This window comes from Cygnus olor, chromosome 2 (genome assembly GCF_009769625.2).
Source record: "Cygnus olor isolate bCygOlo1 chromosome 2, bCygOlo1.pri.v2, whole genome shotgun sequence".
In the NCBI taxonomy this organism is placed as follows: Eukaryota; Metazoa; Chordata; class Aves; order Anseriformes; family Anatidae; genus Cygnus; species Cygnus olor.
In genome coordinates this window covers 91,792,648-91,806,292 of record NC_049170.1, presented here as the reverse complement: position 1 = coordinate 91,806,292, position 13,645 = coordinate 91,792,648, and the positions used below count along the sequence as shown (strand labels likewise).

The window sequence follows — 13,645 nt, the reverse complement described above, 5'->3', positions numbered from 1 at the left end:
ACTACTCTTATCTGTGAACATCCTATATGTTCTCAACGTGAGCTCGTATATAAACAAGGTGATCTGAATACCAACAAAGAATACGTTTAACTCAGGCACTGTTAAAATATTCTCTCATAATTACCCCTTTGGTGTCATTACAGTGTGCATTAATGAGCTACCAGAGAGCTTAGGGACAGAGCCCACATGCTCAGCTAGGGGCTGAGCTGAAGCAGGGGCCGAAGCTCTGCTCTACGCTGCTTGGCAGCGGGGTGCAGCCATCATTCACAGCCTGGGTCAAGCTCTGTGCCCTCAGCCCAGGCGTACCAGGAGGAGTAAGCCGATTTATTTCTACTGCAGGCATGAGAAAGGCTGGCTGGGCTGGGTTCTTAACAGCTACTCAATACCAGATGCTTTCTGTGGTTTCATATCAGTAACTTGCACCAAAACTTTCTAGGGGAAGACAGCTGTTCTCCTTATATTTGTTTTGAGAAATAAATTGTTTAAGTTTGTCTCTGTGGACCTTTGCAGCACAGTGGCAATGAAGCTTGTTCCTCTTTTCTCTTTAGAAGTATGCACATAAGGTGGTAGAATAGGGGAAATGGGAAAAAGAGGAAACAGGTTTCCCTTTCTTGCGATTATTTCATAGGTTCCTTTCACTTCTTCAAATGAGCAAAGAAAATCTCTTGAAGTGGTAGCACCCACTTTGCATATATGCTCTCGAAAGCTTCTAGTAGCAACGTGTGGTCCCCCAAAACCAAATCTTTTAGCAGGCACTCTGAATTCCTTCCTCACTTCATGCAAATTGGGGCTGAAATTAGAAATGACCTTCAGAGACAGCACTGCAAGTGATAGTAAGAGCATTTGCAATAGTGTCTCTGGGTTTATGTTTCCAAAGAGCCTTGTAAAATTCTTTTCTTCTTCGCCTATGCTGTTTTGGTGGCCAGCAGAGCAGAGGTCATTTTGTTTGTTTTACCCCTCTCATGATTTTGCTTTGCCAGACATGTGTCTATAAGACACATTACAATTCTTTAAAAACAAATTGTGTCATGTTGTAAAAAATAGCTTTAAAATCACTGTGTCAAAGGCTATTTCTGTTCCCAGCTATTTAAACTGTAGCACATCTTTGCTATTTTCTTTTTTCCCTTTAGAAAGCTGTTGATCTCATTCCCACAAGTGAGTCTAACTTTACAATTGGAACAACTGATGAAATACATCGAAATCAATAGCGACGATATTAAAATAAATATTGTGCGGAAAAATAAATGTTACTATTTATGAAGCAGGAAAGGTCACAGGCTATAGAAAATAATGAGCACATTCATCTAAACCACTGTATCGCAGTTAAAATGAAAGCCCTGATCAGTGAGTCATCTCTTTGCGAGTGCCTCTCTGCTACATCACTTGTAACAGAAACCACTTGTAGATCCCCCGCCGGTGTTGTCAGTGCTCAAATCACCGAGGCACAACTGTAGGACCCCGTGGTATGGTGCTTGCTCCTGTTTAGTTCAAGTGGAGCCTTGTTTGATGGTGAAACTTGCAGCAGGGAACTATATTTAAAACATGGTGACTCATTCATCTTATGGCTTTTTGGAGTCATTAGCGGGTCATATAACTATATATATTTCATTCATGTTCCCATTATAGTTCCTATGTATAATTGTAGCTGTTTTCCTCCACTTAATTCTCCTAATAAAACAGCAGTCTCTACTTCTCTCACTGTAAACAATTCCCCCCTTTATTTTGCGGTCTGCTCTTCTACATTTTTTTTGACAGTCTGAGCTGAAATTTCCAGATAGGAGCATACCAGGTCGCAGCAGAATTTGACATTAGCTGTTTGGAGCTATCAGCTCATAGGGAAAGGTTTGGAGGAGGAGAATCAGGAAGGGTACTGTTCAATTGTAGGGAAACAACTGGACTTCACTTTTCAAATTATTTCCAAGTAGCCTCCTTGTATCAGCTTAATTAGCTTCTCTCCATACTTAAAATAGTCTTTCAGCAGGTTGAAGATTTCAAAAATCCCTTTGCTTTGACATTTCCATCAAGGAAAGAAGTTATTATCTTTCTCCTTTCCTTTCCTTTCCTTTTCCTTTCCTTTCCTTTCCTTTCCTTTCCTTTTCCTTTTCCTTTCCTTTCCTTTCCTTTCCTTTTCCTTTCCTTTCCTTTTCCTTTCCTTTCCCTTCCCTTGCCCTTCCCTTCCCTTCCCTTCCCTTCCTTCCCCTTCCCTTCCCCTTCCCTTCCCTTCCCTTCCCTTTCCCTTCCCTTCCCTTCCCTTCCTCTTCCCTTTCCCTTCCCTTCCCTTCCCTTCCCTTCCCTCCCCGTCCCTTCCCTTCCATTCCCTGTCCCTTTCCCTTTCCTTCCTTTCTTTTCTTTTCTTTTCTTTTCTTTTCTTTTCTTTTCTTTTCTTTTCTTTTCTTTTCTTTTCTTTTCTTTTCTTTTCTTTTCTTTTCTTTTCTTTTCTTTTCTTTTCTTTTCTTTTCTTTTCTTTTTTTTTTCTTTTCTTTTCTTTTCTTTTCTTTTCTTCTTTTCTTTTCTTTCTTCCCTTCCCTTCCCTTCCCTTCCCTTCCCTTCCCTTCCCTTCCCTTCCCTTCCCCTCTCCCTTCCTCTCCTTTCCTCTCCTTTCCTCTCCTCTCCTCTCCTTCCTCTCCTCTCCTCTCCTATCCTCTCCTCTCCTCTCCTCTCCTCTCCTCTCCTCTCCTCTCCTCTCCTCTCCTCTCCTCTCCTCTCCTCTTTCATTTCTTTTCATTTCTTTCTATTCTCTTTCTTTTCTCTTTTGAATAGATATGAAAACTTAAGATATGTTTCAATAACAAACACATCAGTTTATACAGAGTCTTATCATGACAAAACATCTTTATTCACAAGCATCAGCAATGAGATCAGCTCTGCTTTGAAAACAGTTTTTGTTAGCTATCTATCGGGCTTTACAGAGAGAGTAATGTTACCAGCGGAAGTGTTGGCGGTGAAGTCATATTTGTAATTCTAGCATTATAAAAGTCCCATATGGAGTGGAAGGCACGAAAGGGAGAACATGTGATGGTGCTATACACAGGTTTATTTACAGAAACAAAGCCTGAGGTAGTTAGCCAAAGCTACCCAAACTGCTCAGATTGGCAAGCTAGCTCCACACAGGAAACACAGGTGTCTGAGCACTGAAAACAGCAGTTCCTAGCAAGGCTTGATTGCCAGTGGCATTCCAAAACCTGCTTACTTCCTAGACTCCCTGACTTTAAGAACAGCAAAACATCTGTATGTGATCCTTCAAAGACCAGCAAAAACCTCCCCCACCACCCTGGGGATTGCAGAGCTGTTAGATGCCACCCTTACCACAGGTTTAGTCTAGAAATGCTGCCTTTGATCCTTGACTGGGAAAGTAGAAAACACTGACTGGCTTCTTTCTCTAACTGAAGCAATTAAAAAAATGTTTCTTGGGTACCTGACCACTCTGGGGAATGTCTTGCTCTGCTTGGAGTAATCAGGAATGAGGGTTTGGGACTGCAGTGCCAAGACATCGACAATAAATCTCCTTACTCTGGAAAGGAATGATCAATCTGAGGATCCAAAGTGTGGACCTAGGAGTGCAAAATGGAAGCAAAGTGCTTCCTTCCCTTGGCCCACTTTGTAGAAAAAGGCAATAGAAACATTCATGGCAGAGTAAAGATGAGCAAGCCAAAACTTGCCAGTATTTTAGAAGGGTTAAAGAATACCCCTAGAGATACTTTTGTGACAAAGAGTATGTGGCACTCCAATCTATCCTCCAAAATTCAGTCCCTTGAGGCCCTTACTTTTTCTTGCACCAGAACAAAAAACTTTGAGCTGAAAAAATCCCTTTCCCCTTCCTTACTATTTTTTGCTTTCAGAAACTATACTAAAAAGTCTTTTCTTAGCACAGCACCAATTTTCCCTAATTAATCCTGCAAAAAGCATAAGTTGGGACTGTAAGTGATTGACAATGGTAAGTAATATTGTGCTGTGCTACCAAAATATGCAGGTGGGCAAATGTGGGGAGAGGACAAGTAAGAGCTTTTGTAAAATGTATGGACAAGTATGATGATAAATATCCACAAATTTATTCTGTGGTCTTGAATTTCAGGAAAACAAACAAAAACCACAACAACAACAACAAAAAAAAAAAAGGAAAGAAAACCTTCCAGTATATGCTTTGCATCATTTTTTTTAAATGATTTTCACCCGATAGTCTGAATTTGTACTCAAACCCGTGTAATCCTCTCCAGTAGAAAGAAATCAGTATATAAATGTTTTGTGTGATGTTCATCCTCTCAGGAAAATATATTGGAGAACTGGGAAATATTTAATGTGACCCTATAATTGGTATCTATTCCAGGAGAGCAGAATTATAAATCTGTGAGTGATTCTAACACTGATATTTCCCAATTTGTGGTTGCGTGTCTCTGCAAGCCGCATGTTCTCTTTTAATGCTTCTATTCTATGTGTGCAATCCAAGGAATGACAATAGCCCTCACAGAGTTTCAGACCACGATAAGTCAGGTTAAGTATGAAAGGCATGTAAGGCCAGATACAATGTGGGTTTTCAGAAAGATTAGAGAGAGTGGGACTTGGACTAAATTTAAAACTCCTGCATTATAACCCTTAGTGTTTGCATGGCAGCTAACCAGACTGCCTGATTTTGATAACGCTGTCTCTACGTACCTTGATTTGCACTCCTGCAGTCACTCATATCTGCACGAGCAGGGCTGTGAAACCACGACTCAAGAAATAGGTGAACCTAATTAGAACCCAGAAGTATGGCACATCAATCCTATTTGTGTTCAAGGGCACGCTTCCAGGAAATACATTCCGAGTGGACAGAGGTGCCTCCCTGGAGCACCTGGGGCTGAGATGTGAGACTTAGCAGGTATCCGCGTACGTAGCACTTCCCACCGCTGGCATCGGCATCTCTCTGCTGAATATGTTGACTAAGCATTCTCGATTCAGCGTGGTGGCAGCTTTCCAGCATGACACGAGCTGGAAAATGTCTCCTATGTACTCTACTGAAACAGCCCAAAAGCTGCATGTGGGAGTCCTGGTATTACTCCAGAGGTCGGGATCTGGAAGTTCAGTGCTACAACATCCAGCTGTTGAGTCCTTTGACACAGACTGCTTTTTGTGCGTGTCACAACATATAGAGCCAGACAGTCATGTCAGAAAAATACAAGGTATCTTTGGATGGCTCATAGCAAGAAAACCTCTCCAGTTGCTTTACACCTTCAAATACCTGGAGTACAACTCTTCATAGTTGCTGAAAGCTTATAGCTAAACTGGGAACTTCTCCTTCCAAACCAGGACCTCATTAATATTTTCACTGTATAGATTTTTATAATACTAGTCTGGAAATCAATTAATGTAGACAAGCTCTTGCCTTCTGATCCCCAGACTCTAGACCTAATTCTTTAGGGCTTCTCCCCTCGGGTACATGATAACCCTGTGTGCTGCTGGACTGGAATGTGCTGAATAGGAAAATGCTGAGGCATTTGCACATTTCATTAACAACCTCTTAAAAGAAATATAGTTACGTGATTTTTTTTTTTCCTTTCCATTACTTGTGATGTTCCAAAAGAAGCTGCTCTATTACTAATCTCCTGAAACATATGGTTTCCTTGTCGGGGGTGGAGAGTGGGTGGGAAGAGGGAGCTGATTTTTTTTCCATTTCTGAAAGCATTAATGAACACTGCTGTATGATAACACAGGCAAAGGAAGGCTATTTGTGCCGTTTATGTAGGATGCCAAATAACACAGAAACTCTCGTATCATTAGTTGGTCTATAAGCCATCTGTTGGAAGGCACTTTTGGTTTTCACGACGGTCACAACAGCATTGCTGGCAATGCAGCGAGAACAGTTACCCAGTTAAACTCTCTGGGCACTCAGGAAAATAGGAAGTGTGGAGTTGTTTTGCTTTTGCTTTTCTAAAGAAAGCCTTATTACAGTAAATGTGCATGCAACAACAAATTAGGAGACTGATTCAACTCCTCTTAAATGGAATGATTTGATGGGAAATCAAGCAGCAGCAAAGCATGGTGATCTGATGGCACCCAAGTTAGGTTTGGCATACTTTGCCATGTAAATCAGAATGCTAAAATAAGATTTAGTTTTTTTTTTTTTTCCCTCTAGGGGACACATCAAGTCTCCTCATTACAGCTTGTTGGTTGTCTGCTAAATTCAGAGCAGCATTTCCCGAGGAATTAGGAAAGGGACCTGTGTTAAGTTTAAAGACATTTATCCAGCTTGTTTATATACATGTGAACCAGGAAACCAAATAAAGAGAAGGGAATTATTCAATACAGGAGAACAAGGACAAAGTATTGCAGCTTACAATGTTCTGAGTTCACTTAAATATCAGGCTTTTCAAAAGAGTGTAAATAGTGCTGATTTACTTTGGTCTGCAGCACAGTGTCTATTCCAAAGCTCGCATACTTGTCCCTCCCTTTAAAGCTGAGCTCGTACTTCACATTAAAGCTGACACGACTAGTCCAAAATTAAAATGGACAGCCAGATCAACAACATTCCCCACCTACATCATGCAAATCGATCAACCAGAATGACGAGAAAAGTGCCCAACACTCCCTAAAGGCTCAATCCCGTATCTTTCAAACTTCAATTAAGGCAGCTTTCTGCAATGTTCCATCTCAAATTCAAATGATACAAGAACCTAAATGATTCAAAATGATACAGAACCTAAAATGGGCTCCTGCTGTATTTTAAGGAGTGGTAATTTTGAAAGAAACAAAATAACTTTTACAGAAAATTAGCATAGGGCTACATTGTTTCTCTGGTGCAGCTGTATATATAAACTATATTCGTTTACATAAGAGCCATTTAAATATGCTTTTCATGATTAATTGCCAAATGTAAAACATTTGCAAATTTTAGACAAAGCAAAAATTATCTGACACTTCTGTCCTATGAATTGCAATTTTTTAAGATTAAAAATATATAACCTGAAGTAGGGAAATACTGTTACAGGTGAATGCAAGAAAAATATACCGGTTAAAGCAATGCCTTCAGAATAATTACATATTACTGGTAACAGGAAATCATAGAGTGGCCATAAAGTGGAGTAAAGGAATAGCAAGCCAAAAAGATAATTCGAGATGTACACTTCTCAGTGACAGAAAGGCTAATAGTCATGTAAATACGTATTTGTCATATTACTGATCAGATAAAGTGGAGATAAAAGTGATCACTTTTTTGTATGTGCACACCCAAGAGAAATTTCCCAGCAATATATTTTAATCTGCAATGTTCTGCTTAAGTTTAAATGGTTGAGTTGATTGTGCTTTCACTGTTTCCCTTAGACATATATTCCTTTACAGTCTGGAACATTTTCACTGTTTAGGACTAAGCGAAACATTGTAGGTACACCCCCAGTGTCTGTGTTTTCACGTACTCTTCTGTTTGCTCAGCCAATATTTCATGATGCACAGTTCATGAATCAGCACACAACATGACTTGCTTCATATGTGCCTGTAAGCTAATGCGGGCACATTTGACAGTCTCAGCTGAAGTGAGGGAGCAGGATAACATCCACAAAGACCTGGCAAGCACGTAAATTACTTTGGCCAGACGAGTTACTGCCTAATTGCTGAGCAATACTCCCTGCCTATGTATATACTGCTAGTATGTATTGTCTCAAGCTGGCGTTTTGCGATTGTGGGAACTTACCTTAAGTCACTTAAGGTTTTTTTGGAAAGCTCACTGTTAGTGTATATGCTTGGAAAAGACTGAGACTTCAAAAGGTATCTCCTAAAGTTGAGATAAGGACAGCTGTTAGAACCTGAGTGCCTCTGTGACCGGACTGAAGCTTAACCTGTGCATGCATACTGCAGATATATCTATAAGGCAGACGTGACTGTAATGTCCAGAACTTGGATCACCTAACATTTTCCTTAAAAAGACCCTATTTCAGTCACAGCTACTCCAGAGTTTAATTATTTAGGATGAAGTTTCCCATCATGAGCTTCTGCCTTAGGCTGAAGAGTTCAAGCATGTGTAAACCACAGCCTTTTCCAGGAAAAGAGTTAGGATAAAGAATTATTATCTAAAACCAAACAACCCGCCTCTTCATAAGTATCTATTGAGAGGCTTTAGCATGACCATGATTCGGACAGCAAAGAGTCTTTTGCTGATCTAAAGGAAATTCTCTAAAATCTGGCTGATTAGATTCTGCAAATCTGTATCTATATGTATGTATGTATGTTTGTAAACATATATATACATTTACTTACTCTGGAGAGGCTTCCTGGGTTTGACAACACAAGCCTAAAGGATTTTGCCTCCACAGGCCATACAAACAATGGACATGGGTTGAAAGAGGCTTCATGCAGTCCTTTTTTTTTTTTTTTCCTACTTGGTTCTAATATAGACTCAGACCTTAGATACAGGATGTTTAATTAAGCTGTACTTAAAACATGACATGAAAGAGGTTCTGCCATTTGCCCACCTAGCTTGGTTTATATCTAGTAAGACTTCTTCTAACATGGAATTGTAATCTGCTTTGCTGTGAATGGAGCTGCTTGCACCACATCCCAACCCTAGTGGTCATGGAGAATACTGTACCAGTGCCCTGCTCATGTGCTGTAGATAACCAAAGACAGTTGTTTTGTTTTCTTGTGCCCATCCCTATCCTGTCCAGATCTTTAATTTTTCCTCACTAGCCTTCTTTTCTAAATCACTTACTCTTATTTCTTCCCCTTTAGGTTGTCCAAAATTGGATACTACACGTAGCAGAATCATTTTATACCTCTCTCAAAACATGCTCTGGGATTCACTTCCACCTAAGTCACGCCCCAGCAGTGATCAGGACTTTTTCCTGCTCTACTTTCCCCAGCTACCGACACTGAGAAAAGAAAGCCAATCTAAGCTGTGAAATGAGGCCGTGGTTTCATGAACTCTCTGATGGGTGGCATAACCCAGCTATGCTGCTCAGCCTTCTTTTCTGCCTCAGCTTTTTACTGCGCTACACCTTTTTCCTCACATCGCCACAAATGCAAGTGCAGCCATGTGGTGAACCTAACTGGAGAACTTGAATCAAAAGTAACACTACCCACAATATTTTTCCTTACCGAGTTTTCATCAGTATGAGGTCCCTGGCCCCATTCAGCAGGTAGCTGCACAACTGCTGTTGCCACAGCATTTCTGGGAGATGCTGCTAAGTCACTGCAGCAGGACTTTGTCCCTTGGATCGGTGACTTGGCCCATTCTTTCCAGGAGTAAACTGAATAGAGATTCAGGTTTTGTTTTTTTTTTATTTAAATAAGTGTTCAGAGAATAAACACATGCAGGAAGAGTGATTTTTAAAACCATCTCCTAGGTATCTTCAGTGGGCTGCTTAGCAGAAAGAGTAGCCATCCGGTTCGTAGGTGTCAACACGTGCTGCGAAGGCAGCTGTTGAGACATGCAGTGAATGGGAGATGATCCTGAAAAAAACAGTGCTTATGTAATTACAGAAAATAATGGCTCTGCCGTGAGAAGTGAAATTAATAGACAATCTTTATCCTAGGCAGTTATTAGGGACATGGCTTAGTGGGTGATATTGGTGGTAGGAGGATGGTTGGACCAGATGATCTTGGAGGTCTTTTCCAACCATAATGATTCTCTGATTCTATGATTTTCATGCAATTAGAAGTTTTTCCACGTTTGTTGATTGTGTGGTAGGAAAAAGAACTACAGGTAATGAATGGATTTGTATTAAATTTAATCTAATTTAGCACTTTTTTAACAATAGAGGATGCACAGACAAATGTGTTCTTGAAACAGACATTTTGTTCTTAGGTGACATCACATGTGGTGGTAGAGATCATCTGCTGTTGGGACAAATTCATTGGTGCTTCTACAGCAACCTGAATGCTTCTGCATTCCTTCTTCTTGTCTTTGCTCTTAATATATATAGGACTCTCTGCCTTTCCATACCACTGAGAAATTTGGGAATGTGCTTTCCAAGAACAGTTTTATACCCGTAAGTAATTGTGTGTAATAGAAAGCTGTTGTTTGTTCCCATTAAACCTGTGGGCGATGCTCTTACTCACTGGTAGGCCTGACTGTACTTGATACCACAGGTAGCAGTTTTAACATACAGGGAGACTGCGATCACTTACTTTCTTCCAGGTACAGCAGTGTAATTTCTGATGTTGCAATGAAGTAACTGTCTAGCTGTACAGTGTTAGTGCTACTGAAAACACAGGTATTTTATAAGTAGATCGAATGCTTAAGATATTTAATCTCTAAAATTAATCATGATCATAATTCATAACTATGATTAGTCAGAAAGTATTAGCTATCATGCCACTAAATGTATGCTCTTAGATTTACATGGGACTATTTGGAGGGTGAGATGCAGTAACCTTTATTACGGAGAGCAGCAGCCTGGCCCTTGCCCACTTGTTAGCTGCGTTTATCTGTTAAATTGAACATTTTATTGCATTCCCCCTAAAGGAGGAGGTAATGACTACTGTTTACAAAGTACTTTGCCTGTTTGCAATATGCAAAGTATCAGTTTAAAGGAAGTTTAACTTCCTTCCACGGCATGCAAAGTGTCGGAGGGCTCCAGCCCTCCGTGGCAGATGTGAGGTTCTGCTGGAAACATGCTGACCGAATGGGCTGGTCTGGGATGGGCTTTGCAAACCCTGCCATTCTCAAGCTGAATACTTACACCCTAGAGGGATGTCAGGGAGTTAACAAATGAACTTACTCCTGCTTAGGGTCCCGTTCTCCTGCCTTCACTTCATTGGCATGTTCTACCTTCAAGTTTCTTCATCCAAACTGGCCAGCAAAGCGGCATAAGGGGAATCACAGAATCACAGATTCACCAAATGGCCAAGGTTGGCAGGGACCTCTGGAGATCATCCAGTCCAACCCCCCTGCCAAGCAGGATCACCTAGAGCACACTGCGCAGGATGGCATCCAGGCGGGTTTTGTGTATCTCCAGAGAAGGAGACCCCACAACCTCTCTGGGCAGCCTGTGCCAGTGCTCTGTCACCCCCATAGTAAAGAAATGCCCTCATATTCAGCCAGAACCTCCTGTGCTTCAGTTTGTGCCCGTTGCTTCTTGTCCTGTCACTGGGCACAACTGAAAAGAGACCAGCTCCATCCTCTCAACACCCTTCTCTCAGACATTTATACACATTGATGAGGTCTCCCCAGCTGGCTGGATGGGCAGTGCAGGGCCAGCAGGCTGCAACAGCTACGTTGCATTTTGGAAAGCCACACCTCCATCGCAGGTGAATGTATGCCCTGGGAAGGGAAATTTTGGAATTTGGAACAGTACAGGGATGTACAGGGGCAGTCAGATACGCTTTTCTCTGGCACACCACTGGTTTTCTCTGGTGCTGCCTCTTGCACATAGCACCCTGCAGGTGCGTTAACAGCGAGGGCCGGGGCCACACGCATTTTGGGGACAGTTCTGCTGTGTCTCGTCACTTTACCCCAGCCCTGCCACGAAGGCAGGGGCGAGCGCCTGGAAGTTTCCCCAAGCCTCTTCCCTAGAGGAGCAGCACCCAGTGCCGCCGGGCCGCCCTGCTCCCGCTAGGCGGCGGCAGCGGGCGGCCGCCCCGGCCCCTCCGGGCCCCTCCGGGCCCCGCTCCGCCCCGCTCCGCCCCGCGCAGGAGCCGGTGGTGGCGGCGGTAGCAGCGGCGGAGGCTCGGTGCCGGGCTCTCCGCACCTGCTCGCCTGGTCTCGGGGGCCTGACCGGCGGCCTTCGGTGCCCCCTCAGCGAGCCGGGCGGCGGCGGGCGGCAGGTACCGGGCGGGGCGGGCGGAAGGCGGGCTGCGGGGAGGGCTGGCTGGCGCCGCCGGGGCGCCTCCGGCAGGGCAGGGCAGGGCAGGGCGGGCGCTGTCCCCTCCTGCCTGCTTCGGGCTTCCCCGGCCCCTCCGAGGGCCGGCAGGGGCTCGGCGGCGGCTCCCGGAGCTGCCCTGCCCTGCCCTGCCCGGGGGTCGGCGGCGGGGAGCCTCTGCCCGGGGCGTGCTGCGGGTGCCGGGCTCGGGAGCCGGCTCTGGTGCTCCTCGCCGTGCAAAGCAGCCGCTTTTGGGGGGGGTTTCTTCTTTATTTATTTATTTTTTTTCTGTGCGAGGTGTTACTGCCCTAACACCCGTGCGACGGGGACCGGGACAAAGCGGTGGCTTCGGTGACACAGTGCGGGGACTGCTGCTCGGCCGGCTGAGCACGGCTTGGTGGGAACAGGTATTGGGGAAGTACCGATTTTGTGTGCTCCTGGGGAGAAAAATTATGTACAAGTAACTTAATCTCTTTGCGGAGAGTAACTGTGCCTTTGCAGTAGCTCTGGAGTGGAGCTGCACTTGGGAAAAGAAAGTAGTCCGGCACCGATCCGTAGAAGCAGCAAATTATCCTTATTACCTGGGTGGTTTTGATCCTAAAGGGAACCGTTAGAGGAAAGGTTTGCTTAATCACCGTATCTGGAAAAACTTGCCACCGAAACACAAATACTAAATTTTTTATGTTGCTGACATCCGCTGGCGCTGTCGTGTGGCAAGAAGGGCTTGATGGGCAGGTGACAAGCATTGAACGTGTCTCTGCTTTTTAGTTCTTAAAAAGAAAACTCAGTGCTCCTAGTATTTCTAAACACGCTTAACAGGAGCTCATTTGAAGAAACAAGTGGCTTGGATAAGATTAATTTTGTTTCATAAAGCTCTGGAATATTGCTGGCAACAGTTTCCTGGAGAAACTCTTAACACTTGTCATCTCTCCCTGTGATATAACTCACGTTTATTACATGTCCTTTATCACGTTTTATACGCATTCTGAGACTGGGTTCATGGTTTCAGAATTGAAATTTTGGGTAATATCACAGTGATATGTTGTACTTTACAGTAATTACTCTTTGCCCCTAAGCCTCCAAAATACTTTTAGTGGAAATTAAGACTGGCATAAGACTACAGTTATTTGTAATTTTACAGCACATACAGGAAGCTTCGTATATTATTGGTGTGTCAGTAACGATGCTTACTGCTAAAGATGATAGCAAAACAGCTAGTGTGGTGGTAACATCCCCTTCCATGTGTTCGTTACTTGCCACATGGTAAATCTTGTTTTCATCCACTCCAGTGATCTGAAACAGCAGCTAATTTCTGAAGATCTTCGATGTTTTTTCTTAATAATCAATACTGTAGGAGAAACAGTTGTCTTTATGTTTCTAAGCTATGACCTACTTTCTGTATTGATGGGTAAACAGCTTTGCACAGACACTAAAAGAGTAACCTTACGTAGGCACAATGCTGCAAGGGTTGTGTACAGAAGCCGTGAATGTTAAATTTTGCAGGGTGTACCAAATGCAGGTATGGTGAGCAACTCTTCTCTTTTGTCATTCTGTGCGTTCACAAATAATGTTTGCTATGCTGGCATAGACACGTAGGACTATTTATTCGTTACATATCGAGCAGTTAAAAGGAAATGGAACATTAATGGGTGAGGAGGACCCAGTATATGCAGTTATCAGCTTTACTGTTTGAAGTGCCTGTTGTGAGTTTTGTAGGAACCTTGCAGCATATTTTCTGGAATGAAGAAAATTCTGTGAGCTTCACAGCTTCGCAGATGAGGACTGGGCAAGAGCATATGGTCATCTACTGAAAAGTTTGCACTAAAATGGAGCAGTAAGAGAGTACAATGTCCAGTTACTTGCATAGAACTACAGCAGCT

General features: G+C 43.0%; 1 protein-coding gene across 5 annotated transcripts in view; it reads left to right on the top strand.

Moving 5' to 3' along the window:
• Nucleotides 1–13,645, top strand: part of PTPN3 (protein tyrosine phosphatase non-receptor type 3) — a 175,865-nt gene that overhangs the window by 28,145 nt on the left and 134,075 nt on the right. Inside the window, exon 1 of one of the 5 annotated variants that reach the window (XM_040549007.1) lies at nucleotides 11,579–11,730. The exons of 2 other annotated variants lie outside the window; for them this stretch is intronic. The gene's annotated coding sequence lies outside the window, so the exon portion shown is untranslated. Of the gene's footprint in view, nucleotides 1–11,578; nucleotides 11,731–12,038; nucleotides 12,173–13,645 lie in introns of those variants that run through there. 2 more of the 5 variants (XM_040549005.1, XM_040549006.1) reach the window with 2 other exon arrangements.